Source organism: Pan paniscus, chromosome 1 (assembly GCF_029289425.2).
Source record: "Pan paniscus chromosome 1, NHGRI_mPanPan1-v2.0_pri, whole genome shotgun sequence".
Taxonomy (NCBI): domain Eukaryota; kingdom Metazoa; phylum Chordata; class Mammalia; order Primates; family Hominidae; genus Pan; species Pan paniscus.
Window position 1 is genome coordinate 115,782,922 of NC_073249.2, and position 13,267 is coordinate 115,796,188.

A 13,267-nucleotide genomic window follows, 5' to 3' on the forward strand; every position below is an offset into this window, starting at 1 on the left:
GAAGAAGCTCAAACAACTCTATAGGAAATAAGTCTTTTACTAATAATTCAATTAAAATGAGCAAAAGACAGAAATTCAAAAGAAGACATAAAAATGGCAAACTCGTGTATGAAAGGTGCTCAACATAATCAATCATCAGAGAAATACAAATCAAAACTACAATAAGATATAATCTCACCCCAATTAAAATGGCTTTCACCTAAAAGACAGGCAAGAACAAATGCTGGCTCATATTTGGATAAAAGAGGATGCTCATACACTGTTTGTGGGAATGTAAATTAGTACAACCAATATGGATAACAATTTGGAGTTTCCTCAAAAAACTAAAAATAAAGCCGCCATATGATCTAGCAAACTCACTGCTAGTATATACTCAAAAGAAAGGAAATCCATATATCAAAGAGATATCTTCACCCCTATGCTTATTGCACCACTATTCACAATAGCCCAGATTTGGAATCAACCTAAGGGTCTTTCAACAGATGCATGGATAAAGAAAATGTGGTGCATATACACAACAGAGCACTATTCAGCCATAAAAAATAATTAGATCCTGTCATTTGCGACAATGTGGATGGAACTGAAGGTCATTATGTTGCGTGAAATAAGCCAGACACAGAAAGACAAACTTTACATGTTCTCACTTATTTTGGGAGCTAAAAATTAAGACAATTGAACTCATGGAGATAGAGAGTAGAATGATGGTTACCAGACCCTGGAAAGGATAGTGGGTGGGTGAGGGAGAAGTGGGGATAGTTAATGGGTACAAAAAAATAGAAAGAATGAACAAGATCTAGTATTTGATAGCAAAACAGGGTGATTATAGTCAATAATAGTTTAATTGTACATTTAAAGATAACTTAAAGAGTATAATTAAATTTTTGTAACACAAAGGATAAATGCTTGAGTTGATAGACACCCATTTACCCTGAGATGATTATTATGCATTATATGCCTGTAACAGAATATTTAATGTACCCCTAAATATATACAACTACGATGTGCCTACAGAAATTAAAGAAGAAAAATTTATAATAATTCTGAATAAAATGCAACCAAACTTAGAAGACTTGTGTACCAAAAAAGTTCAATACTATCGTGGGACACTTCAAATTAATTAAAAAGTAATTCTTCCATGACTCAAACATTTCTAAAATCCTATTGACAATAGGCAGCAAGGAGAGAAAGCACATAGTGCTGTGATGTGTGTTGTCTTGTATTCAGTATCAGTGTTGTTAATAAAATTTTATAGATCAGTTACTTTATGTATATAAAAATATCTAAAAATTTGGCAATTTTTATTTTGAATGATAAAATATCAGTTTTGGGGACATATAGAGTGATTTATAGTCTGCAACCAATTTTTAGAACATTTCTGCCCTATAGTTGTTTTAATTTAGAAGAAAATACACTTTATTGTTTTTCATAATGTTATGCTTCCATCAATATTTGAATTCATATTGTCACCATAAAAATAATTGATTTTCAATGCTGAACTTCTAAACTGAATCTACAATAGCTTTTACAATGATGTCAGATGTTTCATGCTGCTATGGTTTGAATGTGTCCTTTCCAAAATTCAGCTGTTGCCAATGTGATAGCATTAAGAGGTGGGGTATTTAAGAGGTGATTAGGCCATATGGGCTCCTCCCTCATGAATAGGATGAAGGCCCTTTTTTATCATTATTATTATACTTATTATACTTTAAGTTCTAGGGTACATGTGCACAATGTGCAGGTTTGTTACATAGATATACATGTGCCATGTTGGTTTGCTGCACCCATCAACTCATCATTTACATTAGGTGTTTCTCCTAATGCTATCCCTCCCCCAGCCCCCCATCCCCTGACAGGCCCCAGTGTGTGATGTTCCCCGCTCTGTGTCCAAGTGATCTCATTGTTCAATTCCCACCTGTGAGTGAGAACATGTGGTGTTTGGTTTTCTGTCCTTGTGATAGCTTGCTGAGAATGATGATTTCCAGCTAGGATGAAGGCCCTTTTCAAAGTGGCTTCATGCAGCAATTCAGCTAGCCTGCCCTTCTGCTTTCTTGCCATATAAGGATGCAGCAAGAAGGTCTTCATCAGAGACCAGATACAGTCACCTTGATCTGAGACTTTCCAGCCTCCAGAAATGTGAGAAATAAATCTTTGTTTTCTATAAATTACCCAATTTGCAGTATTCTGCTATAGCAGCATAAATGGACTAAGACATTTAGAAGGAATACTGTTTTTACATAATGTTATGTTCCATCAATATTTGAATTCATATCACTACAAAATAATTAATTTTAGTGTTGAACTATTTAACTGAATTTAAAATAGCATTTATGATAACATCCAATGTCTCTCCTTTAACGAAATGAACTACCAAAAAGCTTTATTTTTATTTCATAAGCTGTGTGAAAAAAAAAATCCAACTATCCCATCATTATTTGAATAACTATCTTATCTGATTTTCTATTTGAAATATCTGATGACATTGATATTAACTTGGTATTATTTAAACGCTTGGAAAGTTGTTCTGCAAATAGAACTTCACTTTTATATATGTACACACACAGATATAAAACTTGGAATAGAAAAAGAGAAAAGTTAATTTGAAGCATCAGTCACTTGATCTACCTAAATGAAAATTTATGTTTCATTTAGTGTCTTAGTCCACTCAGGCTGCTGTAACAAAATACAATAAACTGGGTAGATTATAAACAACAGACATTTATTTTCCCCAGTTCTGGAGGTTAGGAATCCAAGATGAAGAAGTGGGCAGATTCAGTGTCTGGTGAGGACCCACTTTCTGGTTTATACATAAAAGCTTCTAGCTGTGTCCTTACATGGTGGAAGAGGTTTGCTAGTTCTCTGGGTTCTCTTTATAAGGCCCCTAATTCTAAGCACCTCCCATAGGCCTCATTTCCCAATACTATCACCTGGGGGTTAGGATTTCAATGAATTTGGCTAGGGACACAAACATTCAGACCATGGCACCTAGTGATATAAATAATACCTTTGGCAACTACTTTTGTGAAATCATCATCTTTAGGCAAAATCCTCTTAAAATAATGATTTCTTTGAAGTAGACGCTGATGCTTGTTCAGCAGATTCATGTCTTTTGGTTTTCATGCTATGTCAAACAACCCCATGGTGGTTGGTAAATGTCAACCAACATCTTATGCAAGTTGTACATAAGTTATACATTCACCATCAACTTTCTTGGAAAATGGAAATTCATTACTTAATTTTTTATTATCTAGACATTTGAACTTTTAAAGCTCATTGCTGACAAAAGAATTTATTTGCAAAATAAAAAGTCTTACCAAACAATAAAATAAATAAGTGGTTGTAGATTTATACTACACAATAGATGATAAAGCCCTTGTAGGAAGAGCATGCAGACTACTCTCTACAAACTCAGTGGAATGTCTTCTTAGTTTCTATTAATATTTCCCTGTTTATATTCCACATACTCTTAACCTATAATTACCCACTGATCCTACTGACATGTGGCCTGATGGCTTTATGCATCTCACAGGCCATGGCACAACTGGCTGGTCCACGAAGGGGTTGGCAGGAGCAGCAGTCCCTCACCAGTCCTGGAGACCAGAGGTGACAGCTATCTCTAGCTACTTCCGTCCTAGTGCACATCAGTTTATTAGCAAGCACCCAGCAAGTAGTCATTGAAAGGGGGCTGTAATTTGTTTTGTCAGAAAAGGGCCAGGAAAGGAGAGGGGTTATCTCTGGTAAATGTTCAGATTTAACCACATATTAAAGAACTCTGTTTATGAAACACGGCAAAAAGTAGTATAAAGTGGAGGTGTATGAATTCATGTCATATAACTTCAATACAATAGTAATAAAAATACTTTATAATAAAAACTTTAAACCCACACAATTGCTAAATGGATTGGACACTGGTACAATAGTTAACCAGGACTTTCCCGAGCAAACAGAGATGTATAGACATCCTGCTTATACTCCAGCTAGCCAGATGGGAGGGACAAAATAAACTTCTGGGGATTCTGCTTATGACTGATTATGACAGTTTTGTCAGAAGCGTATAATCCACAGACTCCCTCCCTATCCACCAATAAACAAGTTAAGGTGGCTGGACAAAGAGGTGTCTCCCTTGCTTGGTGAGCTGCATTCTTCCTGCCTTCTGCAGCATGGTAACTGGGGAAAAAGCCAAGGCCAGGTTCTGGAGGTGGTAGGAGAAAGAGGACCTCTGACTCCTGCTGTAATGTGGTTTTTCTTCTAGCTTTCTTATTGCCTTCCCTAAGGGAATCAAAGGGTACGTTGCAGCATGGTGTGGCAATAAAATGATAATAAATGAATTTGTTTTGGAAATGAAGTAATCTTGAAATCATCGGCGATGGTCTTTTTTTCCTAACCTCATAGGTGTGGAAGTGGTGTGTGTAAACTAGCCCGTGGTTAGCCCATCATGCTGTGTCTTTAAAACACAGGCTTTCTTAGGGTTGTTTGCCATGGAGTTGGGAAATGAGTAAACTTCGTGAAGAGTTCCTGAAGAGGGTGGATGCCGTAAATTAAGTGTTCCAAGTCCAGCCACTCTTCTGGGTCCTTCCGCAAGACCCTTTGAAGGCATATTTGTGAGAAAGAATGAGGCTTTATTTTCTCTTGTTCCTTAGAGCCTATTTCCTCTCTCGTCCTGCTTCAGGAGGGGCCAGAGTGCCAGAACTTCCCATAGAGATGCTCAGAGAGGTCCCAGGTACCTGTTCCTCCTTCTCTCTCAGCCTCAATGTTTGGGCATCTTCTGGGAGCTTGTGGACAACGAGGATTAGGGGGTGGCAGTAGGTTGTCTTTTACTTGCAGGATAGTATCACACAGATTTATAAATCAAAACAGACAACTTGGCATTCACATGCAAAACTTCCCTTTAATCATCATTTAGTCTTACAATCTCCAAGGGACCCAACAGGTGAATAGCTTATGCCCAGTTACAGCAAGAGCAGCTGGTATCAAAGACCAGGACTTCCTGACAAGCCTCCTCATACATGTGCTCATCCACACAGTTGTAGAAGGCATGCTTGCTGGGGGGACTAGGATACAGACCTTTGGACTTCCCAGTACAGAATCCACTGCCACCAGTGCTGCCACCCCCAGGTGCTGCAGTGATGATGGGGGCCAAGCTGGTGCCCAGGATAGAGGTGGGCACTCTGCAATCTGAAGAGAGAAGGAAAATGGTCCCCATAAGCTCAGGAGAGGACTCCTTTCCCAGGATGAGTGTCATGTCTGTAAGGTCACTCTGGGTTTCTCTCAGTACACATCCTACCTAAACCAGTGGTTTAATGCTCTGAGCCTGAATCGAGGATACCCAAGTTCATAGCCCAGCTCTGCCATGAGCTATGTGACCATGAGAAATTCATTAACACTTCTCTGAGCCTCAATTTCCTCTCTGAAATGATGGCATAATTGTATCATCTCTTAGAATTATTAGGTAAAGCATTTTCCAATGTGCACACTATATAACATAGTGAGTACCACGTAATTATTAGCTTTTATTTGTAAGTAAACTAATACACCTGGCACCAAGAGTGCCTATGAGAATTATACGAAATCTAAAAGAACCAGCAGGCTTGAGACGGAATAAAGATTCAATGATTAGCACTAGCTTTTTCCACAGCTTCCCAGCCCCTCTTTCTTCCTGGACTTGCCCTGTTCTTGGGGCTGAGACAGAATCATGTGTTGAGACCATCTGTAGCTCTGCTCCCCACTTCAGGAAAGATGCTAGCTGAGCCCCTTTACAGTTCTCCTTCTCTCATTCCTTTCCTCATCTTCTAAGTTTTTAATCCCTCCCTTGCTTTTTTTTTCCTCTGACCCACAAAGTTCATAAAAGCTGGAGCCGAGCAGCAGTGACAGGGAATACGGTGTTTTTGTCCCCTTCCCTACCCACGCTCCAGCATGTTCAGTTTACTTTATAGAAGCTTCACTGAGTAGCTCTACAGAGGAGAATCCTCCAGAATATTGATAGGTCCCCTTTTACTTGCCAGGGCTCTCACTCATGGCCTGCCCCCTAGTAAGTCCGCTGGGTCTTGCTTTCTGGGTCCTAAATGCAAGTTCCAACTGGACACACTAAGACAGCTGGAAGATCTGGAGGAGGCCTTGTTTGAGGTGAGACTGGGAGGAGCTCTGGTCTTCTCTTCCTCTTAACCATGCCTAGTTTGTTATCTCATGGCTGGTAGGTCATCACTACTTACTGGGTGCAGAGACACCAAGTGCGGATTTGAGTGCATTCATGAGAGGGTATTTGCCTCATCCACAGAAAGTGCCTGTGAAATTATCCAGGTCAATGGCCCAGACAATGGCCCCTCCAAATCTGTTCTTTAGGAGCCACTAAACCAGAGGGAGAGAACCAGGGGGATTCTGGGCTGTCCTTGCACAAATGCAGGGAGTAACTCTAGCAGGATGGCAGGAGGACCATGATCTAGTCATGGAGAGGAGAGACTGGGGGTGGGTTTTGAGGAGGCAACTTTGAGGAATTCATGAACATATTTGGATGTACAGGACTGTAGGACTAAGTCACAGAGAATGAGTCTTGGCCCCAAGCAGCTCTTACCCCCTGCCCTTTGTTATCACCGACCACCTTCTGAGAAGGCACCTCAGAGCTGGAGTTTGGGTGGGTTGAGTGCTATAGAGATATAGGGCCCTTCACAAAGCAAAGTACCTGGGCAAAGTGAGAGGGCTCTAGATGGAAGGTGTAGGGTGAAGGGCCCTGGGATTGATAAACAGCAATTATGTCCTCCCCAGACCTGAGCATAACCTCACAGACCAGAGGCTCTATCGCCTCCTGATTTGGGCTCAGCCTGTGTGAATTTGCCATGGGCAGGAGATAGGCAAAGGAGAGCAAAAAACTCTGTGGTCTACACTTTGTCTTTGGAGTGGGGAAGAACACCTGTATCAAGAAGCAGGAAGCATGAATCAAAGAGCTGCATGAGGACCAGAGAAGAGCAGGGGAGGGGGCCAAAGGAGAGTCTCCAGGGGTGGGAAGAAGGAGAAAGTGCAGGAGTCAAGGAAAGGAAGGAAAAGGAGGTGAAGGGGTTGCTCCAACTGTCAGGCTCCGTGGCTGGGTCACTGGCTCACCCTGAAACTTCACAACCTCTCTGTGTCTCTCCTCACCTCCCTCAGGGGTCTCCTGGGATTGCAATTCAAGGGCAACTGGAGGGTAGGTCCCCCAACTCTCCCCAACCATGCATTAGGAAGAGTGTGGAGGGCCTTACCTTGAGGGTGAAGCTCTTGGAGTTGTTGTACCTGATCCACTGGTTCCCCTTGTAGACATAAGGCACCTCCCAGGGGGCATTCCACACCTAGGTGGCTCCTTTCGGGAAGGAGTAGAACTGGGGCAGGTACAGAAGGAGCAGTCATAACTCAGATTGGCCCTGCTGTACTCAGGCCAATTCTCTGTCCTCCCTCCATTTCTTTTCTAAGATCCACATCCCAGCCCATTCCCCTTTGCTGGAAATAATAGAACCTGGTTCCAGTGTCACCCAGCTCCCTGCCCTGCTTTTGTCCCATGGGACAGTGGAGTGCTCTAGCTAGAGAGATGAGACATGAATTCAGTCCTTTGTCTGCCAATAACCTCATGTGCAACAATGAACAAGCAGCTTCTTTATGCCTTGTGTCCTGGTTTCCTTTTGAAATGAATTTGTTCCGTTTGAAAGAGTTGTGTCTCAAAACAGCTAATAAGAGGACAGTATAACATAGTGGGTAAGGTCTGAGATTCTGGAGCTGGACAACTTAAGTTTGAATTCCAGCTCTGCCACTTACTAATTCTGTGACCTTGAGCAAATTACTTAACCTCTCTGTGCCTCAGTCACCTCTTGAATAAGATGGGGAGAATGCAGTACCTTATTGTTTGTTAAATGAGACGATATATAAAAGTCACTTGGAGCACAACCTGGCTCTCCATTTGCACTCAGTAAGCATTAGCTAGTTCTAATATTAAAGATGCATGTTTACTTTAAAAGGTTAACATTTAAGATGTTTTATCAATCTTTCACTCTTCCTTTCTCTCACTGCCACATATATTCAGAGCAGTCAGCAACAGGGTACCCTCTACTGGAAATCAGAGTGTAGAATCTCTCCATTGACTTATCTTCAACCTTGAGAACAGAGAGAGTGGGTCCTCTAGGCCCTCTGAGGACATTACCTCAAAGTAGGCAAGGGTTCCAGCCTCCTGTGTATAGGGCCCAGAAGTCCCAGGGCCAGAAGTGGGAGCATCCAGGCCATGATTGGCAGGATTACTGAGAGTGAAGGTGTGAGCATAAGCCCCAAAGCCCACCATCAGCTTCTCAGTAGAGGCACCTTGGCTCTTCCAGTAGTTCATTGCATAATCCTGGAGGCAAGATGAGGAAGATATCATGAGAAAGCAGCTGAGTATGTACCCAGAGGCCTTGGAACAGCCAGGTTTTCTGCCTAATTCCCTAGTATCTCCAGGTACAGCATCCAGTCAAACCCCTTCCACAGTCCAATCTCATTGAAAGGAAAGGAGTGCTGCCCCTTCTAGAATGGGTGTTAAGAGAGGTTCATTGCTTTAGTAGCAGGGCCCAGTGTTAGCCAGAGATCCTCTTTTTCCTCATACTGGAGTTCATTTGGGGCATGACTGGTGTTCAGCCATGCATCCACTTGTCTTCCAAATGGGCTTACTACAATGCTGAGGATTGTTCGTGCATGGAGCATCGACTGGGAGATTTTCCCATGTCAATTTTTAAATCTCTGGTTGAAATCTCCACTGAAATGACATCTAGCCCATTTACTCACCTACTAATCATTAGGCAGACTAACTATTACAGCTGCCTAAACCACATAAATTAGGAAGAAACAGGGTGGAAGGGAGGGAAGGAAGAGTGGGAAGAAGATGGATCATGAGATGTGCTCCTAGCATAAGTGGAAAATATATTTTTTAAAATTCCCCAATGTTTGGGATTATCCCAAGCCACTATTCTGCTTCCTTTTTTTGTGAAAGATGAATGGATACAATCAGTCACAGGGACAGGGAGGTAGAGAACATGAGCTGTCCATCAAGTTTCTTGGTCTCCTTTGCAGTCTGGGGCAGGGGATCCAGTGACAGGCTTTGAAGATGTCTGTTAGGACTGACTTCCTCACTCACCATATTAAAGTATTTGTAGTCTCCCTGGTCATTAGGTCCTGCAAATGGGGGTGTCCTCTCCTATGAAGCCCTCCCAGGAGCCCCTTAGGTCACAGGTCATCACACTGATGAGGTCCATGTACCTTAGGTAGCTGGGAGAGGGAGCAAGAGGAAATAAATGACCCAGGGAAATCATTCTTTCTAACCCACTACCCCTAACACTCCTAGTCCCAAATCGGCTGATTGCAGATTTGACAAACAGCCAAATCTGCTGTTTGCCACTATGCAATAAAGTTTCCCTTATGCATTGTTATTCTTTATTCCATTCTCCCTCACCTTCATCTCAAGAGAACCTGGAACATAAAAGGCACCCACACCATGATCACTATCTGGTTACACTCAGACCTTCAGGACTTGTAGAAGCTTGAGACTCAATTAACCTTCTCCAAATGACCGTTTACCCTAGAGAACCTTGGAGATAGACTTAGAAACGAGGCCAGCATTCATACTGTCTCCCTCTGCCTCTTCCTCAGGAATTGAGGTCATTTCATTCCTCTGAGATAGAGTCCTCTCTATCCTGGGTACCTGAGCATTGGTCACTGGTATCTGGGCATTTGACAATGCCCGGGGAAGGTCTAAGGGTCACTTAGCTCTGAATATGAGCTCCTGGGTTTGCTTACCTTGACATCTCGGGGATCTGGTAGGCAGTCTCAATGGTACCTTTGCCAGCTGACACAGCAGCAGACATCAACAATCTGGGCTTTTTGCTGCGGGTAGACTCTTGCTCAAAAGCCTCATACATTTCCTGTGAAACAGAAGACACTGAACACAGGCTAGAGGGACAAGTGGGCATGTGACGAGGTCACAGCTCTTATGAAGAAAGCTGCAACGTGCTCGGTTTAGAGTCCTTTGATCCAAAAGCTGTTGTTGGTCTCTGGGGACAACAGTAAGCTGTCTTCTGAAAACTTGGAAATGAGGGAAATTCGGTCATCCTCTGACAGTTAAATTTTAGAATAAACAAATCTGTCCAGAGTAGAATTTTTTTTAAAAGGAGGGAGATTGTATTAAAGAGATAAAAATGGCCTCCAGCACTGCAAACTGTATATGTGATTGCATCTAAACATCAGAAAAATGGAAGAAGGGGAAATAAGAGCATCGAAGCCAACATTGGTGCTCAAAGGTATACTTCTCACTGCCAGTCGGAGTTTTCCCCAAAACAGAGATCTGCTCTTACACTAAAGAGATGAGGCTGTGAGCCAGAAAGGGTGAGATCCACACCCCTGGCCAGCATATATTCAGCCTCTCTCAGAACCCCTCTCCAGAGAGAGGCCTTGTCCCAGCCCGCTGTGGGCCAGATCGTGTATTCTTTGGACACAGTGAGGGTGAGACACCTTCAACAGGATGGTGAAGAGCTGCTGGGTGTCAGCTGGGCTGCCACGATTGCCTGGATACTCCCAATCAATGTCCAGCCCATCGAAGTTGTACTTCCTCAGAAACTGTATGGCTGACTGCATGAAGGTCTGGCGGTTCTCAGCAGTGGCCGCCACATCAGAGAATCTGGAGTCAATAAGTCATTGTAGCCTAAATCACAGTAGCCTAAGCTCCTGAATACTCTGTCTTGCCACTTATCCGCCTTACTATTTGCCTGGACATACATTCAGTTATTCTGTCATCTATTGTCATTTACTGTCATTCAGTTATTCTGCCATTTATTAACATTGCTGGGATAGAGTGGTGAATAAAATAGTTTCTGCCCTGGAGGAGCTCATATAGAGGAAGGTATAGATAAGTAAATGGAACTTAAAATACAGTGTGGTATAGGATGACTATATAGTTAACAATAATGTATAGTTTCAAATGGCTAAAAAGAGGATATTAAATGTTGTCAACACAAAAAAATGACAAATGTTTGAGATGATGAATATGCTAATTACCCTGATCTGATCACTCTACATTATACGTATTGAAACATCACTATGTATCCCATAAATATGTACGGTTATTGTATGTCAATTAAAAAACAAAGTTAAAAATAATGTAACAAAAAATCATGAAATGTCCAATTTAAAAAAATAGTGTGGTAAGAGCTATGATGAAGGAAGAGCAGACTTCAGGGAGACCTGGTCAGAGAAGAGTTCTGGGATGTCTACACTGGGGTCTGAGGCCCGGGGTTCACTCACTTTAGAGAAACTTACAGTCCTTGGAGCTTGGAAGAGACTGATTAATCTGGAAATGATTCAATCCTGAATACTAGGTCTTATCCCTGGGATCCAAAATTCCAGCCACCAACAGACAGCAAGGTTTTCAGTTCTGTGTTGCTGGAGATAAAAAGATACTAGTGTAAAGAAATTCCACTTGCAATGAGCTGTCATTTGCCAGTCGGTCCCTCCACCCTCACATTCCACACAAGGCCTTTGTGTTGGGAACAGAGCTCTCTGTAGGATCAAGGGGCCCTTGTGCCATGAGTCCTCCAGGGCACGCTATAAATAACTCATTGAGTAGGTTCTTGCTGCCATCTCTGCCAGTGGGCTGATGGACCCTGGTGCAGAAGGGAACTTCAGGGAAGAAAAGTCAGGGCATCCTGGGGAGGATGAGGGAGCCAGATATCAACCCCTTAGCACAGAAGGTAGATTGGCTGGAGCTTCCGGGATACACAAGGCCAGAAAGCTGGAAGTCTGAGTCTAGGAGAGAGCAAGGAACATCGGCAGTGGAAGTGTCTACCATTTACTGAGTGCCTGCTAAATGCCAGGTACTTTACATGCATTGCTTCTTTAACCCTTATAACCCCACAAGGCAGAAACTGTTAATATCATTTGACCTTTAAGTGGTATTCAGAGAGATGAAGCAACTTGACCAAGATCATCCAACTCGTAAGGTGGCAGAGCCAGGACTCACACCTAAGTCCTTTATACCATGGTCCTGTGAGCTTGACTATAAAATCTACCCATTGGATTCCTGATGGGACAAAAGCATCAACTTAGCTGAGAAGGTGATCTGGCCTTCCTGGGTTCTGTGGGCTAGGGAAAGCTTTTAACCTCCCTATGACTCAGTTGCCTCAACCTTAACATGGTTTTAATATGCCCACTTCATTGCATTTAATGTGTGGGTATATAAAATAATAAATGAAAAGCACCTTGCACACAGTAGTTACCCAATAAATATGCTAAACATTTAGCTGGTGCAATTTTAGGTTAAACTTTAGGTTAAATTGGCAGCTAGTTGATAGGTTGTTGTGGGGCTGTATAGCAACATGGCAAACTTCAGGGGATACTATTCACAGAGAATCCTTTGTGGATGGCACCTCCTGTGACACACAGAATAGGATGCTGGGGAGTTGAATTTCCTGGAGAAAAGAATCCAGAAAAATGACAGCAACCTGCCTCTCCTAGGGAGAAGGATGCTGAAGGCTCTACCAATGAAGCACGGCATGAGAGTGACTGCGGACAGCATTCAAAGGCTAAACATTCTGCTGTTGGTATCTTTTGGGGAACCCTCCCATGGGATACTTACCCAGCTGCAGCAGGAGGGCCAGACCTAAAGACAAAAAGGTCTTGTTCAGAGGGTGCCAGGGTCATCCTGTCTCTGGCTGGGAAGGGGCAAGCCTATGGCAGCCATGGCCAGTAAATGGGGAAAGGGAGATGGGGCTTGACGCCCCCTCTGCTCTATAAACCCTTTCCCAACATAGGCTACTGTATGACATATTTGGAGCAGGTGGCTAATGTAGGCATTCACTTGGCTACCCGGAAGCTCAGGTGATGGTGTGTGACTCAGGAGCCAGGAGGATGTGTTGTTATTCTTTCAATAAACCTATATTAATTACTGGGTGGTAGAGATCAAAAGACTACATAGGCAGGGTCCCTCCCCTCAAGGAGCTCACAGCCTGGTGGAAAGTCACACCTGTAAGCACATAGGTGCAATGCCATATGACAAGTGATAAAATTGAGACACAGAGGTCAGGGAAGACTTCCCAAGAGAAGTGACCTTGGGACTGGAACTCCCTGCTGTCCCTCTAGGCCCCTTTGACATCTGTGCTTATCCCCATCACAGCCCTTACCACACTGAAAGATGATTGTTTATTGGTCTGCCCATCAGACTGCGAGCTCTGTGAGGGCAAGGACTGTGCTGACACTGCTGAGTCCCCACTACCCAGCACACAGTCAGCTCTCTATCAAT

At 42.9% G+C, this 13,267-nt stretch overlaps 1 long non-coding RNA gene across 2 annotated transcripts; it reads right to left on the reverse strand.

Moving 5' to 3' along the window:
- Positions 1-4,900: 4,900 nt before the first annotated feature.
- On the reverse strand, positions 4,901-11,407 carry LOC117977270 (uncharacterized). Of its 2 annotated transcripts, XR_010109664.1 has the most exons (5): positions 11,290-11,407; positions 9,775-9,899; positions 9,116-9,246; positions 8,156-8,341; positions 4,901-5,172 (listed from the first exon to the last, which is right to left on the reverse strand). It is a non-coding gene; the product is annotated as an uncharacterized LOC117977270 (long non-coding RNA). The 2 variants fall into 2 exon arrangements; XR_004668318.3 differs by lacking the exon at positions 9,116-9,246.
- Positions 11,408-13,267: the final 1,860 nt, after the last annotated feature.